The sequence below is a fragment of the Notolepis coatsorum genome (assembly GCF_963971535.1).
Source record: "Notolepis coatsorum genome assembly, chromosome: 2".
Taxonomy (NCBI): domain Eukaryota; kingdom Metazoa; phylum Chordata; class Actinopteri; order Aulopiformes; family Paralepididae; genus Notolepis; species Notolepis coatsorum.
The window spans coordinates 80,473,803-80,496,171 of record NC_140166.1 but is presented as its reverse complement, the minus strand read 5'-3'; positions in this window follow the sequence as shown (position 1 = coordinate 80,496,171).

The following is a 22,369-nucleotide window of genomic DNA, read 5'->3' as shown; positions in this document are numbered from 1 at the left end:
GTTCCCACTTGGGCCACCCATGCTAACCCTAACCCTAACCCATGCTAAACCTAACCCTAACCCATGCTAACCCTAACCCATGCTAACCCTAACCCTAACCCATGTTAACCCAAACCCTAACCCATGCTAACCCTAACCCTAACCCATGCTAACCCTAACCCATGTTAACCCCAACCCTAACCCATGCTAACCCTAACCCTAACCCATGCTAACCCCAACCCTAACCCATGCTAACCCTAACCCATGCTAACCCTAACCCTAACCCAGTAGTACCCAGTAGTATTAGTAGTAGTATTCTACTACTGGACTGTACAGGTCAGGTCAGGAGATGTGCTTATTTTAAAATCTGTCCTGGCGGCGGCACTAGAGTAAAGGTCATTGGGTCACCAACACCTTCTTTTTGGTCATGAATGTGCACAGTACATTTCATGGCAATCCAGCCATGTTGCAGAGAATTTGAAAGGTTTGGCCTGATGCCACTAGAAGAAAGGTCATGGGGTCACCAGGGTCAATAGGTTTCATGAATGTCATGAATGTGCACAACAAATTTCAGGACTCACTAAAAAGATCATGTACCATGTCATGCACTGCATCCAATGGGCAATTAATGTGGGGTGTGAGGTCCAATGAGGTTAAGTCTGGGTTAACTCATTGACGGCCACTAGCTTTCGCCATCTGCACTGTTTGGCGCCAGCGTTAATGACCATTTTAGCGATGTTTGCAGACCCATCGTGTGTTCTGTATTATAGCTATGGAGACAATAGTATGGCTAATTTTACAGGCATTGTTCATAGTCCACAGTGATGGGCAAGCTACTTGGAAAATGTAGCAAGCTACACTACAAGTTACTCTCGATTAAATATAGCTCAACTACAATGGAAGCTATCCCCAGATAAATGTAGCAAGCTACACTACAAGAACATGGCAAAAATAACTAGCTACATTGGCACTACTTTTATTTTTTTTTATTACTTCGTGATCAAGTTTCCACCAAACAAATAGGCAGGCAAAAAAAATTCTCAGTTTGATTGTTTATTATAAAACTGAAACAAGCCCTCGGTCTGGCTTTTTGTGTCATCCTTTTAACATGAACTTGTATTATGTACAAAATCCAGGAAGGCCAGTTTAGCTGGGTGCAGCCTCTACAAAAGAAAAGAAAGAGACCATTTGGTTTGATCAGTTTTTATAGTATAGTTTGTTGATTACTTTTGATGCAGTAATGGTCTTTTTCTTTTCTATTCTATCTTTATGTATTATTTATCCCTAAACTCTGCATCTTCTGGCTGCCTGATACCCTCTCCTAGCTGAAACCTGCCCACTTTATCAACCAAAAACACACTTCTTCAATATCTGAATTTTAACTAATAATAACTGTCTTACTGCATTTTACTATTATGCTACCATGTCTATACTACCACCAACTATGCTAATATGTCTATACTACTACAGTATAGTATGTACTCAGAGTATAACACTCAAGCTTGACACTGCTACACAAACAATACTATTTATCCTTGTCTGCTAGATATGTACCACTCCTGCTGACTTGTTGTACACAATTTGTAAGTTGCTTTGAATGAAAGCGTCAGCTAAATGACCAAATGTATTTAAATATGTAACTCACAAAACATTCCATGGCCCCAAAATCATGTCGGTACCCCAGACCACAGATCAGATCAATCACCATGGTAAGTTAACAGACGAAGAAAGTGCCAACACAGCCCAATGCTGCAGTGCACGGCGGCAGTTTAACAACATTATTATTGTCCCTTACCTTAGATACGCCGCGCCTGCGCATGCATCCCACAACTTCATCTTTTCCATTCATTCATTCCATGGAGAGGCATTGTTGTTATTGACATCATCTTCATCAATGCCATCACAAGCCCTGGAAACATCGAATCCCTCTGCCATTTCGCGCGGACTGGTTCATTCATTCAGTGGTCTGTTTTGATTTTCACTTCCTGATTTGCGGGTTGGAGTCCCGCCCTATCCTGCCTCTGATTGGCCTACCCGTAATGTTTTGGCCTAACCATACCCAATCGTGAGTCGTCATACAGTGGGTTTTCTACGGGGAGTTTTTTTTTCTCCTCACAAATCTTTATAGTCTAGACTGTTTCTCCCGACAGTAGTGTTGTAGCGTTTCCTCGTCGCTACGTCACTACTTCGTTCTATAAATAGCTGCGCTACAGACACCGCTAATTGGTTCAAAAAGTAGCGACGCTACCCTCACGCTACTGAGAATTGTAGTTAAGCTATGTAGCGTCGCCACTAATCAGTTAATTTCCAACCACTGTCGTTTGTTACATGCTACACGCTAAACATCGCCCCATTTCCGAAATAATCTGTATTTTTCCATAGATCCATAGATATGACACATTATGCAATACGCCCAAATCGTTCTGGTTTAACCCCTTAACCCCTGAAGCCCCAAATACTCCCAAATCAAAGGTATATACCATGTACATAATGTATCTTCACAAACTCATCAAGGGGGGGGGGGGTCGTTTTAACTCAAAACTGTGATCGTTACCAAAAGCAAGTTTTATGTCCGGTAAGCTACGACACTGTGATCGGTACAGAAGCATGTTTTACGTAAAAAAAAATACCAGCAGGTTACCTAAGATGGACCTTACCTCAGTCAGAAAGTATGATCCCAGTCGATCCCATGGCGATCGCAATTACTCGTGTGTCACGATGGGGTAGGTAGAATGCAATAATACAGAAAGGGAAGGAATGGAGGAGGCAGAGGCGAGGAGTGAAGCTTGGAGAAGGGTGTTTACTGTAGAATCCAGTGCAATACAAGGAAAATACAGAAACTACATAACAAACTTCACAATACAAAACAACAAACACTAAGACTTACTAGAGGGAGAACGGTGCGACACGACGTGGATAGGAACAGGGGGTAACTGGAGGTATGTCGCCACACCGAAGGGAGGACAGACAGAACCCTATATACCCCAACTAATTAACAATTAAGAACACCTGGCCAACACAGAATCACAAACAACACCTAGACAATAAGCAAAGAACAACTAAACACAACTAAACACAAAAGCAACTCCTAACAACCCAAAACAGTGCATGACATCACACCAGGGAAGGGAAAGACAATGATAGCACACACCAGGACACCACATTGATTACACAATTAATTACTGTTAATACAGTGGTCAAGATACTTGTCATTGTAGCGTGCACCAATTGTTTGTGACCACTAGAGGGTGGTAGGGCGCCAATGTCAGGCTGAGGGCCAATGTCAGATGGAGGGCATTGCCCAAAGTCAGGTGGAGAGCACTGCTTAAAGTTACCATCCTGACCCGTCCAACCATGACCGGGCCTAGGATCCTGACACTCGTGTATATTTGGCATGGCTACCATATGGGAAATAATAGCTCTGAGGCACCAAATCTTCCACTGATTGCTATGTTGTGATCCACTCCTAGGCGGAAACAGCCGGAGTGGATCACAAGACAAGTGATATCCTCAGTTCCCAGTTCAAAAGGTAGGTGATACTGCCACCTGGTGAGATTTGATCGTCATTGCAATTCCAACGTAGGCAGATCAATCAGAGACACCTAGACCTAGAGGGCTCCGGCTGACCGTATAGAACGTGGATCAAAGGAAAATATCAAAGGATCAAAACCTGAGTATACTCGGGTTTCTGGCGCTCAACGGTTGACGAGATAACCCGACTTTACTCGGGTTTGGCCGTCAAAGAGTTAAGGTAGGGGTGGGTTTATATATATGAGATACACAGTTTTTAGGGAGTCCCGGCTCATTTCATGGCCATCCGGCCATTACTTGTCGAGATTATGTTGTGCACAAATCTGTCCTGACGGTGGCGCTAGACGGAAGGTCATGGGGTCATTCCTGTTGCAGTCATGAATGCACACAGCAAATTTCACGTCAATCCGGTTATTACTCTTCAAGATATAAACAGAACATAAACACACATAATACATGCACGAAAACATAACCTCCGCCTTGGCAGGGGAGGCAATATCATGACTTGAGGTCTGATTTTGATGTTAGATATTTCTGACTGGCTGTCCAAAACCAATTTCTCCCACGTCATGTCCCATTGGCTTGGTCGAGACTACGATTACATTTGTGCCTGACAATAAAAGATCGGAAATTAATGAGAAATGGGAACTGTCAGTGGATTTGTAAACAACATCGATGCCATAGACATAGAGTCACATCTGCTCTATCCACATGTCTCCAGCTCTGCATAAAAAGCTTTTGGAAAGCTAATGTACCGGTACTGATGTGGTGGACAGGAGGCAGTGGGAGTCTCGAGGAGATGGCTGATGCTGAGACACCTTGGGACATTTAACTTGCACTACTATACTACTATACTACTATACTAATATACTACTACTATACTACTACTATACTACTACTATATAGGGCTGTACCGAATGCTTCAAAGCTTCGAAGCTTCGATCAAAATGTTGACATTCGAATTCTAAATCAACATTTGAATTTTTTATTTTTAATAAAAAAAGAATCTTTTATTATTATAAATTCTTTTTATATATTTTTTTGTGTCTATTCAATCTGTTTAAACCAATGGGGGTTTTCTTCAGAGTTGCAGTTAAAGATTAGGCTACACTAATATTATAATATTATACTATAAGACGTCACCATCACTTTCATACCAACCGTGCCCTTATTGGATTATTTATGTTGACGAAACTGATGAGTTATATTCATTAAAGAAAGTTGATTTAATAAAAGAAAAAGACTAATTTAATCAGATTAATCACTTTATTAAAATTGAGGATTTAGTTAAAAAAAAATTTAATAACTATAGCCTATATATATATATATTTTTTTTTTAGTAAATAATTTTTTATAGACATTCGAAGCTTCGTTCGAATACTTCAATCGAAGCTTCGAATGTTAAAAAATGACATTCGGTACAGCCCTACTACTATACTAATATACTACTACTATACTACTATACTACTATGCTACTACTATACTACTATACTACTACTATAGATACACTATAGTATAGATACACAAGATACAGTGATAAAAAATAATCAATTCCAAATCCTCCCTGTGGACTACAGTCCATCAACAACATAGTAACGAGCAGGAGCGTATGAGCCAGTATACTTTTCACACTTAGTTAACTTGCAGTAATCAAGTTAAGTTAAGTTAAAGGGAACCTTTATTAATCCTTTTGGGGACATTTGATCTCTGCATTTGACCCATCGTAACTATTTCGGAGCAGTGGGCAGCCAGACTCTGTGCGCAGCCCGGGGACCAACTCCAGTAATAATTAATTAATTATTAATTATTATTAATGTAATTAATGCCAGTACCTTGGTCAAGGGCGACGGCAAGAAACCTAACATGCATGTCTTCTGGTGTGGGAGGAAACCGGAGCAGCCTGGAGGAAACCCACGCAAACACGGGGAGAAACATACAAACTCCACACAGAAAGGCCCCTTTGCTGGGGTTTTGAACCCAGGACCTTCTTGCTGTGAGGCAACAGTGCTAACCACCGTGTTGTTGTTTAGCCTCATATTAACCAGCAATTAAGTTCCAAGTGAACCACAGATGTACCTTTCAAGTATCACAGGTGGACGTCGAACCAACAAGTGAACCCAGCAAGTGCACCAGGCGTTTATCTAGTGGTTTTTCACACTCTTTCATGTCAATGACCCCTCAGTTGATACAGACCCCCATTTGACAAGATATTCTGTTTTCTGAGAAGATATCTTTTGTTACATATGATTGAATCCAGAATTCCATAACTGTCTATACTGCAGGAAGATGACAGAGGAGAGAGCAGTATAATCACTCTCTTATACGTTATCTCACTGTACTAGAAAATATTAGTGAAACTATTCCCCATTTTTCTGGGGAACCACTACTACTACTCCAAGCCCCCCCCCCGGTGAGTCTCGAGAGATGATGCAACCAGCAGTAACCAGCAGTCGGTGTACACAGTATAGGTACAGTATAGGCAAGACAGGAGAAAGATATCTGAAGGCTTTGTATTCAATATCCAACACTCACAGATATGCTCAAACTCAAATGACAGTGTGGGTCATAGGGCGGGGAGAGGGAGAGGAGGCAGTGAGATTGGTGAGAGAACAAATAGCTCTAGAAGACATCAGTGAAAGATGTGGAAAGTCCTTTGGAAATATCATCTAATTTCAGGTGATCATATTGGTGAGAGCTACGGCGGCTAACACAGGCTATGCCATCGGGGGACATATAATCATTATGTTGTGTTGGCCGGTGATGTCACCGCGGGACATTGAATCCTTATGTTGTGTTAATGACAGCTCAATGAAACGATAAGGTAGCAGTCCCTATAAGACAAGGTATTGCTATTCTTTCTATCTATACCATTTCATCACTTCGGGGGCGTAAGCCACTGGAAATAATGGGTTTCAGAGCACAGTGGCGCCCTTGTCACGTTGCATCTGAACGGGCCAATAGTGAAATGTCTTCAAGTTAAATAATATTGCTGATCTTATCATAGCAATGGTTTTGAATCCATCTTGTGCTGTGAGCAGAGGCTGCTGTGTTAATGCCCTGAGCTCAGTGGAGCCCATGACCGTCTAGCCCTGGAGGAGAATCCCCTACAGTCTCCAACCATAACTCTACCATAACTCTCCCGTGAAGTGGACGACAGGCGGCAAGTACTGACTCATTTAGGTACTTTACATTTCAACTCAATTTCAGCCTCTCGTTCATAGCCCCTCTCTCTCTCTCTCTCTCTCTCTCTCTCTCTCTCTCTCTCTCTCTCTCTCTCTCTCTCGCTCCCCTCTCGCTCCCCCTCTCTCTCTCTCTCTCTCTCTCTCTCTCTCTCTCTCTCTCTCTCTCTCTCTCTCTCTCTCTCTCTCTCTCTCCTCTCTCTCTCTCTAGCTCTCTCTCTCACTCTCTCTCTCTCTCTCTCTCTCTCTCTCTCTCTCTCTCTCTCTCTAATGGACACATGCACACAGCTGTCTCTGTTATCCACTCCCAGAGTCTCCCATCTATTTCCTATTTCCCTCTCTCTCTCTGTGTGTGTCTCTGACGGATGCCCCGGTGATCCTCCGTGCAGTTTGGCGTTGTTTCATGGTTCTAGGCCCTGGTGCCAAAGCAATCTGGGACACCACTGGGAGGAGTGGGCACTGTAAACACTGTGTGTCACACTGTACAGTCGCCAGCGCGGCGTAGGGAGACAGCGGTGAAACAAAGGTCACGGCACCGAGGTCCCCAGATCCCGAGGCCGCGTACTACACATCTGCATTTCTTTTTTAATGAGTTTTCGTTTGGAAATGTTTTCGTTTAAAGGGGACATATTGTCATTTTCAACAAGTTAATATAGGTCTTTGTAGGTCACCTAAACACGTCGTTTAAATAATTTTTTGCTGAAAAAACCCACACTTTATACATTATGCATTCTAGCAGTCTCTCTGCCTCTCTGTTTCAGTCCTGTTCTCATTCTAGCAGCCTCTCTGCCTCTCTGTTTCAGTCCTGTTCTCATTCTAGCAGCCTCTCTGCCTCTCTGTTTCAGTCCTGTTCTCATTCTAGCAGCCTCTCTGCCTCTCTGTTTCAGTCCTGTTCTCATTCTAGCAGCCTCTCTGCCTCTCTGTTTCAGTCCTGTTCTCATTCTAGCAGCCTCTCTGCCTCTCTGTTTCAGTCCTGTTCTCATTCTAGCAGCCTCTCTGCCTCTCTGTTTCAGTCCTGTTCTCATTCTAGCAGCCTCTATATCTCTCTGTTTCAGTCCTGTTCTCATTCTAGCAGCCTCTCTGCCTCTCTGTTTCAGTCCTGTTCTCATTCTAGCAGCCTCTATATCTCTCTGTTTCAGTCCTGTTCTCATTCTAGCAGCCTCTATACCTCTCTGTTTCAGTCCTGTTCTCATTCTAGCAGCCTCTCTGCCTCTCAAGTTTCAAGTTTTCAAGTTTCTTTAATAGTTGTCATACAGAAGTACAGAATACTTTTATACAAAATGCTTCTTACTGTTGCGCTCCAGAGACTGTGCAAGACAAGATAAGTATGAAATAAAATAACATAGTAAAATTAGAAGTAAAAAAAATGAGGTCACAGTGTTCAGTTTAGACATATGTACAATGTTCGATGCAGAATAGACGTAGTTACCATACAATATACAATACTGTGCAGTGTACTAATATACAATACTATATAGTGCAAGGCAGAAATGGAGAAATGGGACGAGGTGCAATTTAGGTACAATTCACAGTAGGTGTACGAGTTGTAGTGCAAATGCTTTATCAATAAATATAAAGTGTAAGTGTGTTTGTGTGATCTAAAGTGTGGAGAGTGGGTGCTGCAGTGTGTTGTTTGTTTGAGTGAGTGTGTGCGTGTGGGTGTGTGTGCTGTGTGCATTTGATGGTTGTTGCATAGTGATTATTGTTCGTTTAGCAGCCTGATGGCCTGGGGATAGAAGCTTCTTCTGAGTCTTTCTGTGCTCGCCTTAAGACTCCGGTATCGCTTGCCTGACCGCAGCAGTTCAAAGAGGCAGTTGTTCGGGTGGCACGAGTCCTTAATAATTCTCTTAGCCTTCCCCTTGCACCGCTTGTTGTAAATGTTCTGGAGGGTGGGAAGCCCCCCTCCAATTGTGCGTTCGGCTGAACGTGTCACTCTTTGTAGTCTGCTACGGTCTTGTGCAGTGCTATTCCCAAACCAGGAGGTGATGTTGCCGGTCAGGATGCTCTCTATTGTACATGAGTAGAAGTTCCTAAGGATCTTCTGACTGACTTGGAACTTCCTTAGGCGCCTGAGGAAGTAGAGGCGTTGTCGTGCCTTCTTCACAACACTGTCAATGTGTGTGGTCCATGTCAAGTCCTCGGATATGTGGGCTCCGAGGTACTTGAAACTGTTCACTCTCTCAACCGGTGCCCCGTCGATGCTGAGGGGGCTGTAGTCCTTGACCCCCGACCTCCTGAAGTCCACAATCATCTCTTTTGTTTTGCTGACGTTCAGGGAGAGGCAGTTCTCCTGACACCACTGTGACAGGTTCTCTGTTTCAGTCCTGTTCTCATTCTAGCAGCCTCTCTGCCTCTCTGTTTCAGTCCTGTTCTCATTCTAGCAGCCTCTCTGCCTCTCTGTTTCAGTCCTGTTCTCATTCTACCAGCCTCTCTGCCTCTCTGTTTCAGTCCTGTTCTCATTCTAGCAGCCTCTCTGCCTCTCTGTTTCAGTCATGTTCTCATTCTAGCAGCCTCTCTGCCTCTCTGTTTCAGTCCTGTTCTCATTCTAGCAGCCTTTCTTTTTTTTACAAAAAATACAAGGGAGGACATTGAGAAGCACGTATGTTCTAGCTAAACATACCAAAAAGGGACCCCATATCAATATATTAAATGTGTTCAAGGTCCTGTTCTCGTTATAGCAGCCTCTCTACCTCTCTGTTCTCAATGGTCTGTTTCTCTGCCTGTAAGGAGCGAGCCGGTCGCGCACCATCTAGCAGTGGTGCACGAGCCTGTGCTGTCGAACGGAATTCAGATATAACTTTCAGACTAAACGTTGCAGATCAACTATGACTCAAGATGCAGCAAATAGCATAGCGATCTTACCATTCAAATTGTTGTCAGAAACATATTTTAGGTTCAACTTTAGGTAGAAAGAAAGTTTACGTGCAATTTTATCAAGATATCTTCACACGCACACACAAGGTCTTATTAACTACTGTATGTGATTGCGGCTGCAATTATGAATGGTTTATTTCAAGAGGGACGGTTCTTCTTGTCACAGCTGAACTGCAGAAAAAGCGCAATGCACATAACTTTTGGGCCAACATTCTGTAAAAACAATGCAAAACACGGGAAAAGGCACTTTCACAATAGGTCCCCCTTTAACCCTTTCACTGCCACACGACAAAGGGTTAACCCTTTCACTACCACACTACAGAAGGTTAACCCTTTCACTACCACACTACAGAAGAAGGTTAACCCTTTCACTACCACACTACAGACGGTTAACCCTTTCACTACCACACGACAGACGGTTAACCCTTTACTATCACACTACAGACGGTTAACCCATCCGTCTGTAGGGTTAACCTTCTGTAGTGTGGTAGTGAAAGGGTTAATGGTTTTCAAAAGCTTCGAGTCACCGTGAAGAAGACATTTTGCAGGGTACGAAAAACCCGTGGACGGAACATCGATTATCGGGATATGGATATGAACCGGAGTCGGCTAGCGACGTTGTCAACGAGGCGGGCAGTGGGTCGAGAGAGTTGCTATCGGCATGAATCATTCTTCACTGCTCGCCGAGTTGAAGATTTCGCACTCTTTCCCTGAAATGTAACAAAGTGATTTGACAGTATATGAAGTAAACGCGGTAGATAATTCATTCCCTGAGACAGGTTTGCGATTGCTTTAATGCAGTACGCAGTGATGGAGAAGTGTGTAAGAGGCTTTGCGAGTTAATGCCGGTGTGTTTAGTTTGTGTGTGTCTCATTTCTGCTGACAGCTAAACCGACCAATCATGTTTCCTGCACGAGATACACCTTCTGTTAATTGTCTTTTTCAGGGCCTTGCATTTACATTTACATTTACATTTAGTCATTTAGCTGACGCTTTTATCCAAAGCGACTTACAAGTTCTGTGCGACAAGACAGCAAGAAGGGTATAACTCTATCAGCTGAGTAACAATGTTCATCAAAGTGTTGCGTGTTACAGTGTAGGTTAGTTTATTAGGACAAGTGCATGACAGTAAGGTTAGTCGGGGTTAGATTTTTTATTTTTATTTTTTTTATGTCATGTGTTTTTCTCCCCTCTCCTTGTTGATGGGTGCGTTATCGTCGTTCATTGACTCCAGTGTTTGACAGTGACTGTTTGGGTTTGTATCCATGCTGCTTGGGAAGTGCCCACATGGCCACTTAATTAATGCCTCCTCTAAATTATTTATATAAACACAGGCTGCCTCTGCCCCCAGCTCTCTCCAGGCTGACCACATCTGCCCCTGTTGTACAGCCCTGGCCTATATTTTTTTATTCATAAATATATTATTCTATTGAGCTTAACTTAGCTCATATTTCATTTTACTTTACTCCACCACTCTATTGTATTATCTGTCTGTGAATGTCTGTCAGCTAATGTCGCACCAGTAACGTCCAAAGCAAATTCCTTGTATGTGAAAAGTATACTTGGCAATAAAGACCTTTCTGATTCTGAACTGTCCATCCATCCATCCATCCAACTGTCCATCCAACCATCCACCCATCCAACCATCCATTTAACCGTCCATCCAACCGTCCATCCATCCAACCATCCATCCATCCATCCAACTGTCCATCCAACCATCCATTCATCCAATGTCCATTCATCCAACTGTCCATCCATCCATTCATCCAACTGTCCATCCATCCTTCCATCCAACTGTCCATCCATCCAACATCCATCCATCCATCCATCCAACCAACCAACCATCCAACCATCCAACCAACAAACCAACCAACCAACCAACCAGCCAACAAACCAACCATCCAACCAACAAACCAACCAACCAACCAACCAGCCAACAAACCAACCAACCAACCAACCAACCAACCAACCAACCAACCAACCAACCAACCAACCAACCAGCCAACAAACCAACCACACTGATCCCTTTGAGCCCCGGGGGCCGGTTGCACAAAATACCTTAGGTTTTTCTCCTTAATTATGACACTTAAGGCTTAATTTCTCCTTAGCTGGGGGTCTAACTTCACAGTGTTGCACAGAATCCATTAAATGGTTTCCTTGGTTAAGGAAAAACATTAAGGCTTTTACTGCAGTGAAAGAGATTTTACAGTGGACAGATTCTACAGTTTCCATGGAGACGCTCCTGTGCGACCAGCTCCGTGCGATCGTGATAACCTCACCTGTATCGTCTCGCAAAGTTGCAAGGAAGCAAGAAAAACAAATTGGTCAGAGGAGGAAAAGAGTATACTACTGTAGGAGGAAAGCAATAAAAGAAAGCACATACAAAAAAGTACACTTGATCCGCAAATAACAGCCAACAAGAAGACTAAGAATGTGGGAGGAGATTGCAACAAAAATGTGTTCTTGTGAAGAGGTCCATTCAAAAGGCCAAAAAATACCTAATACAGGAGTCCAACACAACTGGTATGACCAACCTTAATGTTTGCCTTAAAGGTCCCCTATCTTATAAACAGCCTTTTCCAGTGGTTTGCATTGTTTTTTAGCAATGTGGGGTTGTACCAACACTGACTAGATGTGAAATCTCTACCCAGTCCCGTTTCTTCAGTTCAGCTGAGACAAACCCCCCCCCCACTGAAACGAGCCATTCTGAATTGACTCGCTCGCTGACGTGAATAGGCGCTGATCTGCCACCCGCCCGCCCACAATCAACTGTGATACGTTGTAATTATGAGCTAAACGGAGCGAGTGGAAATAATGCGGACGCGGTTTCGACAGCAGAGACCTTCAGCTGTTCAGCACTTCCTCCAAAGTGTTCGACAGCATACTTCAGAGTGCTTATAAATCCCACACAGAGAAGACAACAGCTTCGCTGGTTAGAACGGGTGGGAGGGATTGTTGACTTGGGAGATCTCTCTCTCTCTCTCTCGCTCTCTCTCTCTCTCTCTCTCTCTCTCTCTCTCTCTCTCTCTCTCTCTCTCTCTCTCTCTCTCTCTCTCTCTCTCTCTCTCTCTCTCTCTCTCTCTTTCTCTCTCTCTCGCTCTTGATCTCTCTCTCTCGTATCTGCTAGTGCAGGTGGGTGACTGTCAAAGCACATTGCGAGTATGGGCGGAGCCCAGCCAAAAACAGCTTGGAGTCTGGAAGGGCAGAAAGTGGTCCACCAAAGTACTTGATTAAAAATACATAACAATGAATTTGATTGAAAAATACCTTACAAATATAGGCCAGGGCTGTACAACTAGGCATATGTGCTCAATTATACAATTATATACACTAATTAGAATGAAGTAACAATACAGTGGGTAAGTATATAGTCTCTTTACATCTGCCCTTCCTGCGTTCTGCCCTCCACCTCTCTTTACATCTGCCCTTCCTGCGTTCTGCCCTCCACCTCTCTTTACATCTGCCCTTCCTGCGTTCTGCCCTCCACCTCTCTTTACATCTGCCCTTCCTGCGTTCTGCCCTCCACCTCTCTTTACATCTGCCCTTCCTGCGTTCTGCCCTCCTCCCTCTACTTCTTGTGCAATTTCCTCATTTCACTGATTAATTCTTCCACTTTCCACTTCCACTCTCTCATATTTATACTGATATGCAGTTTTACACACATATACACACACACACACATGCATGTGCACACATACACACACGTACAGGACTATACTTGTGTACTCTACTCTGTATTAATTACCTAACCATGTCATCGCCCACGTGCTTTAACTTTACTGTGTACAGTATGTTGGCATTTAACATTAATAGGACTTAGTGTAGGAGTTAGAGTTTTCCCTGTATTTGGTAAATGGTAAATGGACTGCTTTTATCCAAAGTGCTTTACAATTTATGCCTCACATTCACACACCCACGGCGGAGGCGACCATGCAAGGTGCCGACCTGCTCATCGGAAGCAGTTAGGGGTTAAGTGTCTTGCTCAAGGACACATCGACACGCTGCCCGGGAGGAGTGGGAATCAAACCGGGTACCTTCCGATTACCAGATGAGTGCTCTACTTCCTGAGCCACTGTCGCCCCGTATTTCTCCTGCTGTATTTAATCATGACAATTGAATGATGGCGGTCGAAATTTGTATTTGTTTGTTAAATAATATGTCAATAATAACACTTACAATCATTGCTAAACAAACATTGTGCTGAAAATATACACTTTGACTGCTGATTTCATAGGGTTAGGGTCTTTACTCTTGGCTACATTTGAAAAAGAAACACAACATCACTTAATACGGACTGTATAGATCTATTTGTAAATCTCTGCCCTTTACTGCACCAATAAGAGGTTAAAGGCTGTTCCAGAATATTTTCATATACTACATCACAAGTTATTAACTTGTGTATGATTAGCCCTCATCCATTAAATCACACCATTACTCAGTAGTACACTATTGTACTATGACACTATTACACATTATTACACAAGTACACTATTACGCAATTAAGTATGGGGGGCGTGGTTAACCCAGACCAAAGAGGGGCAACCATGTCTTCGATCGAGTGGTCAAGTGCAAGGGGTCTCTGAGTAGATCTCTGGATGATTTGGAAATCCCAGACAGAGATATCCAATCACACTCAGGCTTTCTGTTTTAAATGTGAATCCCAACTAATCCCTGTCCTGTGTGGCTCTTTGGCCCCGCCTTCTTCTTTCGTGGCCTTTCCCTGGGCTCCGCCTTCTGGGACGAATTTGCAGCGTTCACAAATAGAGGTAGTCTTGAGTAAGACTTCAGTACCGATCACGAATACCACCAACCTGGTTGTGTGGCAATAAAGGAATCTTGTATCTTGTATCTTGTAGTACAGTAGAAAAGTAAAAGTAGGCAGTGGAAACAATATAACAATATAATTAACTCTGAGTATGCGCATATGAGTAAGTAGGCAGTGTATTCAAAGGTGCAGATGAGTTACATTATACATTACAATAAATATGGTTACAATGAACAATAGAATCGAAATATATACTATGAGTAAGTAAAGTATACAGTATACACAGGTGCCGTATACATAAGGTACGTATGGCGTGATATACGGCATACATTGTACGCCGTAGTCCGTTTAGAGACAGAAGACCTACCACATCCACACAGAACGGGAAGAGGATTGTTTTTCATATCATATCGAATGGAAAACGCATCCTGTCTGATGTGTAATTACTGTGCAGAGCTGGCAGAAAAGGGGAACCTGGAGCAGCATGTCCTCAGTCACACACCGTTTGACGAGACGTATCCAGCCAACAGTGACGTGAGAGAGAGACGAAGGTGCTTGGACTGAAATCGCAGCTAGCAAACAAGACAAGCTGCTTTTACTACACTGCGGCTTCAGCCACCTGCGGCCTCAGCCCTGTTCTTCAGCCAAACACAAGAAATCGTTTCGGGAACGGAGAGACATTCAAGCGTTTCTCTTTGCTGCCGACGAGTTGTTCTGTGATTTTAAAAACAAGACCGAAGTCATGGAGGCCGTCCGCAGCCTTCGGTTCCTCTCTGCACTTGTGGGGTTCTTTGGGTCCTATAGAGGTACTATAGAAGCCCCGGTACTATAGAAGCCCCGGTACTATAGAAGCCCCGGTACTATAGAAGCCCCGGTACTATAGAAGCATGGAAGCCCTCGCTGTAAGACGTGTCTCCTTGACGTGTCTGGAAAACAGCCACCGAGCGGTTTTTCGGAAGAATCGTGAGCTCCTTAAAATCCTGACCTAGACCGTGCCGGGTCACATATGTTGATAGATGTTTGGCAAGGGAATCGGGTTTCTTTCATTGAGCGCTTATCCTCATCACTAGGGCAACAAGTATCTTGTGTTTTATTTAAAATGGTCCAGGAGAACAGTGACACAGAGATGAGAGGAGATTTCAGAGCACTTGAAAAAGGACATCCTGTGTGAGTGTTTCACTTCAGTTCGACGAGTCTAGAGACCTTGTAGCACAGCTCATCATTTTCATCAGAACGGTATGTGCCGACATGAGTGCAAAAGAGGAATTGCCAACAATTCCACCACCGAATTGACCGTGCTTTTACAGACCTTGCCACCCGAACTGAACTTTACTGCTCAAGAGAGCTACAAGAGAGGCCCTGGATGTCTTCAGGTTGTGCCTCAGAAATAAGAGAGAATGACCTCGCTGCAATATATTCATCATGTTGTGTTGTGCTTGAGTCTCAAATAAACATTGAACTGAGAAATGTGTCTTCTTTCTTTCTCAATATTGAATTTTACAGCAAAGTAGATTCAGTTTGATTTGTAGAATATGTTGAATGCAATCAGCCATGCAAAGGGGGTAATAATTAGCAACTGTTAAGAAGTAATCAGGAGCAAGTGCTACCATCATATTGTAGTTTGATAATATCAATGTTTACTTCTCGACAGATCAGAACATATTGTGACGAGCCTGGTGGTGTTCAGGCTCGACACAGACCAAAACAAACAAATCCAATTTCCACACAAGCACAATTTCAATAAATAAATGATATTTATTGATTAATAGAACAATACCGATGGGCAATAGAGTAGTCAAATAAAAGTCCAGGGTCAATACACGTTTCAGGCTCTCGTCCAAAAAGGGAATGTTCAACTCAACTACCTCTCACCTCTCAAACTCAGTATAACACTCTCTCTCTACGATCTCCGCTACTTCCTCACCTCCACTCAACATTTCTCTGTTTCTCCTCGGGCTTTAAGCTATGTGTGTCTCTGTGTGTGTGTGTGTGTGTGTGTGTGTGGGATGTGGGATGTGGGTGATCACGTGGTGCACAGGTGTGTTCCATCAGTCCTAATTACCTCCCTAATTAACTCTCCTCTGCTTGTGGCAGTAGTATGAGTATCTCCTTTCCTCCACATAGCCATGGGACGGGGGATGATATCTGCCACAATATTTATAGACTGTGATAATTATTAATTATTAAGTAATCAGGAGTGCTATCATCTGCATTTTAAATGTCCCATAAGTAATTTTTTATTATTATTGTTTGATATAAATGTGCATAATACTTTTCTCCATCCAAAAAGGTTGCCCACCCCTGACCTAGACCAATACAAGTAGAAGTCTGTACTGAGTTCATTGACACCTCCCATAAGTCTCTACGACAAACAGTTCAAACATAGATATGAAAGGGGGTGGGGTTTATTTCAATGGACGATGATGAATTAATTCATAAATGTTTTTAATGCATAGGTATAGCAATGACAATAGGTTCACTATAGCACGTCCATGTGGTAAACAAGGGCCAGAGAGCTGATTACTGAGCAGAACACCTGTGTAGTATTGCCCTCTTGTGTTCAAAAGGTATAATTTCTTACTGACATGGATACAAAAATTATTCATATAAAATACTTGTTGTTGACCGATTAAAGAAATATTCCAGAATTCACATCCCTGGCCTGCTGTTAACCTATGTGCAACGTTTCATCCACTTCTGCCTTATAGTTGGCAAGATTTGCTGCAGACAGATAGACAAACAGACAGACACGACCAAACACATAATCTCCCCCTAAGTGATACTAATAATGGAGATAATAGTTATTATGCTAAAGGCCTGACGTGCAACACATGTTTGTTTTAAAATGGCCGAACATGCACCAAAATCGCTTTGTGGCAAGTCAAACTGCCCCTCCTCCCAACTTGTTTACATTTTGGACCGTCAAAGAACCCAGCGACCAAATCAACGCTGTTTGAGGAGATGACTTGACAGTTTGTGCACACAATCCTTCTGTTAATGAGAAACAACGCTGCAGGGATGGAAAGTTCGTTCAGTTACCCTGACATTTAGACAAGCTTGTAACGACTGCCCTACTCCACTAGTTAAAAAACATTTCTCAAATGACAGCAAGCAGACCCATTAGACCGGGCTTGTAACAAAGGCTCTAGTTCTTAATCATTTTGCTATTGCATAGTAGGCCAGAATATCAGAGAGAAATGTCACAGTTGAGACAATTAAAAGGCTATGGCATACTCTACAGTCACATTGTACATAGATTCCATTAGATCCCCAATTATCATATCGCCAAATGATTGACGGAGCTAGAGCCCCGGGAGTCGGGGGTGGTAATGTGTACTTTTGCGTACTTTGGGGCACGCCTCACATATCGGCATGTAACTCGAGAACCGCTGAACGGATTTTGTCACCTGAAAGGGCAATCGACAGGCAACAAATAGGGCTTTAATTCTATCTATATATTGTATAGATAAATAAATAAATAAATGCACACCCGAGCCACTAGAGGTCGGCAAAGGATCATCCACCTAACATCCATGTGGGCCCTTGGATGTTAAGAGGTCAATGTTTTTAAATATATTTTTTTGTAGCCAAGAGTAAAGACCATAACCCTATCAAAAACAGTAGTCAAAGTGTATATTTTCATTTTTACCTGTGTTTTATACGATTTATCGGAAATACAAATGTATCCGAAAATGCTAATTATCGTAAAAACCGCAAGGAAATGACTAAATCCAGATTCAAGCCTGCCATTGGAAAGAGGAGTATTTTCCCTATCCATAGATGTATGATTTGGCCATAATAAGGTCAAGGTCAAGTTCAAGGTCAAATATGAATTTATAATTAAAATCGATTATCATTAATTACTGTATCTACAAATCCTTCTGTTTAATCATCTTCCCGCGGTTCATTTGCTTAGATTTTTGTACACATGATCTCAATAAGGTGGTGAATGAGCTCAGTGAGCATTTTCTCCTACCCGTATACATTTTTGATCAAAGATGCAAAAATCATAAAACATAATTTATATTCTCCTTTTCTTCATTACAATTTACTCAAGTCTAGTAACAGACACAATATTTCTGACACTGGAAATACATACCCCCAGGTCCCTAGATGTTCCTAGATACCAAGAACATGCAAATTGACCTTGCAGAAGTGGAGCAATCTTCCATTTACTTAGGCATGTACCTTTAGGCGAAATACGGCTTACAGCTTATCAGGGTAATTGTCGGTCCGTTAATGTCACACCAAACGCCCAAATCAAATTCCTTGTATGTGTAATGTGTACTATTTTAAGACCTTTCTGATTCAGATTCAGATTCTGTTCAATGAAGATTTTATTGTCCACTCACTCACTCATTTTCCAAATGGACTTACAGGTCATAAAACGGCACATTTGCAAGTGACCTACAGTACCGCCACCTAAAGGCTGGATTGTCCTCCCAAATTCAGAGCATGATCCGCATTTACTGGCACGGCGGGGCATAATTAGAGCAGAATGGTTTAAAATATAACTTCAAGCTCCAACCGATACGTGTATGATTAGCATTGCTTAGCCTATGTTCATTTATTTGGCTCATAAAACCATGCTGGCTGTACTCACGGAAAGGGCAAGGACTCCCTCTCCGAGTAGAGACGCCTCTCCCAGCACCAAAACGTAGCCTTGGGTAGCAGTGATAGAAGCTATTAAACTACCAAAAGTATCACCGCTAGGCCAGGACCTTAGAAATAAAGAATTTAAATGCTCCATTCACCCATTCAACCAGCTCTATTGATGGGTTTTCGTTTATTCACGTGGATAAACTGTAATCTAATCATTTAAAATGTCAGCATAAATGGGATGAATCTTGGGGTTATTTTTTGCAACATCTGGACAAAATTTTACAGCAATTTAACAAAAAAACATTGTTCTTGTATTCGCATTTAATATTACATGCGGATGATACATAATGGTATGTACTGTTATGAGCTTTTGTGAAGATGAAACCAAAATAGTAAAAAACAAAAGACATAATACACTATTAGAATTATAGACTTATGATTACCTGACTCGTTCGTTTTTATACGCGGTCGTTTTTCTGTTTTGAACATTTTATTGATGGCAAAAATTTTAACAAAAATGCCAGTGAATGCCGCGATAGCCAACGGGAATGTAAAGGGATACCAACGTTGTGCTCTTGTGATTGGTCGAAGATTGGCAAGGCTCATCTTTGCTCATTGGTACTGCAGTAGTTAGTTACCATGGAAACTAGTAGAGATTACGATATAAAATGCATTTTCTCAAACATTAGGCTAAAACATGTACCTTTCTTAGTTGTAACAGTATAAGAATCAAACAATCCACACCTCCGTCAAAGATTATGAACCTACACAATACGGTTAGGCTGAAATACTTTTTGAAGATCATAGTTTTGATCTTCAATGGGGGTAAATCACAGGTGGAATCTCACTCCCCGGGTCTATAATAGCAACACCAAAGCTACTGCCTGTTCTGTAGTGTGAGCGTTTCACATCACAGGCCTGCAGTGAGGCATCAAACGAGGCGCTGTTTCTGAAGGAAACTCTTAGCAGTCATAATATGTCAATTGCGGTTCTCCTGGTTTTCCAACCCCTGTTTCGATTAAAGATTCTGGCGACATGAATAAGCCGAATAGACTCTCTGGAACGTCTCCAATCAGACAGTGTGCATCATGTGACTTGAAAGGACTTTCACAATTCATTATAGTGACTTTCTGCACAAGAGATTTCATTCTTCAAACCCATTCAGGAAATAAGTCATTCATTCATATTTTGAACATAACACATGGAGCGCATTATTCCTACCCTGAGATGTGGTACATTTGTGAAAGGTTTAAAATACATAACCACCTTTAAAATATCTCCGTGAAGTTAGATACCACGACGCATTCTCATGCTCGACCGTCGCCATTGCAAAGAGTAGTCACACTGATTTGCTTTGTGGTTTTCTTTTGATCCAATTGGAGAGTTCTCTCCTCCTATTCCCTGTTCAAAAACTATTTCAGTAGACTCCTAAGTTATGCATCAAAATCATCAGATCGGGGGGGGGGGGGGTATTCAGATGTAAAAGAGCTCACGTAGAACGTAGCACTGACAGTTGTCACAATTTATTACTTCCGCAGGAGAAGCACAAGGGTGTATTGTAATCTCTCCTCTGTGTGTGTGTGTGTGTGTGTGTGTGTGTGTGTGTGTGTGTGTGTGTGTGTGTGTGTGTGTGTGTGTGTGTGTGTGTGTGTGTGTGTGTGTGTGTGTGTGTGTGTGTGTGTGTGTGTGTGTGTGTGTGTGTGTGTGTGTGTGTGTGTGTGTGTGTGTGTGTGTGTGTGTGTGTGTGTGTGTGTGTGTGTGTGTGTCTGTCTAACGGTGATAACTGATCTGATTTGGCTGGAACCTGATGGACAGTTTGACAGCCAGCCAAGGCCCTGCATTATTCAATATTTTTCAAATCAGTCAAAGATCGACGGTACAGGTGAAGGTCAACTTCCTACCTTTGCAAAGAACAAAGGCAGGTGATAATCGGTGGAAAGAGCATTTAGACTTTCTCTCGAAAATGCCTGCAGTCAAAGAAACTAGAAAACAAAAATGCTGTTTGTTTAGCTTGCTAGGACACTGTACTGGCGATCACAATATTTTACAGTTCTCAGACTTGTCAAGGACCCCCACATTGATACGCAATTGTTTTTGTGTTATGATTCAGACCAGCGTTCTATCGATGTTGTGGTGGAAGGCCGTCTGGCTCATCAAATACATGTTTCCCATCGTCTACCATCCCCCCTCACGTCTACCCCCTCCTCCCCCTCCATCCCGTCACCCCTCCCCCTTCTCACTCCCACCTGGGCAGACCAGACCACACCCCTCCTAGCTCACCCTTCCTCCCTCCTTCACTTCCCCAACCCAATCAACCCCTTTGACCTGGGCACAACCTCTTTCCTCTGTACTATAAAGACCTAGGTTTTACTGGATGGATTCTAGGAGCTCTTTGGGGGGAGACTAGGCCTGTGTCTATCCTGGAGTCAAGTTTCTTTAATCAAGTTTCTTTAATAGTTGTCATACAGAAGTACAGAATACTTTTATACAAAATGCTTCTTACTGTTACGCTCCAGAGACTGTGCAAGACAAGATGAAGTATGAAATAAAATAACATAGTAAAATTAGAAGTAAAAAAAAAATGAGGTCACAGTGTTCAGTTTAGACATATGTACAATGTTCGATGCAGAAGACGTAACTGAGTTACCATACAATATACAATACTGTGCAGTGTACTAATATACAATACTATATAGTGCAAGGCAGAAATGGGACGAGGTGCAATTTAGGTACAATTCACAGTAGGTGTACGAGTTGTAGTGCAAATCCTTTATCAATAAATATAAAGTGTAGAGTGTGTTTGTGTGATCTAAAGTGTGGAGAGTGGGTGCTGCAGTGTGTTGTTTGTTTGAGTGAGTGTGTGCGTGTGGGTGTGTGTGCTGTGTGCATTTGATGGTTGTTGCATAGTGTTTATTGTTCGTTTAGCAGCCTGATGGCCTGGGGATAGAAGCTTCTTCTGAGTCTTTCTGTGCTCGCCTTAAGACTCCGGTATCGCTTGCCTGACCGCAGCAGTTCAAAGAGGCAGTTGTTCGGGTGGCTCGAGTCCTTAATAATTCTCTTAGCCTTCCCCTTGCACCGCTTGTTGTAAATGTTCTGGAGGGTGGGAAGCCCCCCTCCAATTGTGCGTTCGGCTGAACGTGTCACTCTTTGTAGTCTGCAACGGTCTTGTGCAGTGCTATTCCCAAACCAGGAGGTGATGTTGCCGGTCATCCAGCAATAACTCTGTTTGAGCTAAATAAACCTGTGTTAACTACATCTGACTGAGTACATCATGGAAAAGTCCTCCACACTGTCTCTACTGTAGTTAACAGTGGATGAGGTGAAACCTATACAGTATGATCAGAATCGTCACTCTAGTTCTCATTCTCATCAGGTTAACTTCTAGTCAATGACATCATTGTGAAATGAAATGACTCGTTCAGCTGGGGACCCCCTGGAA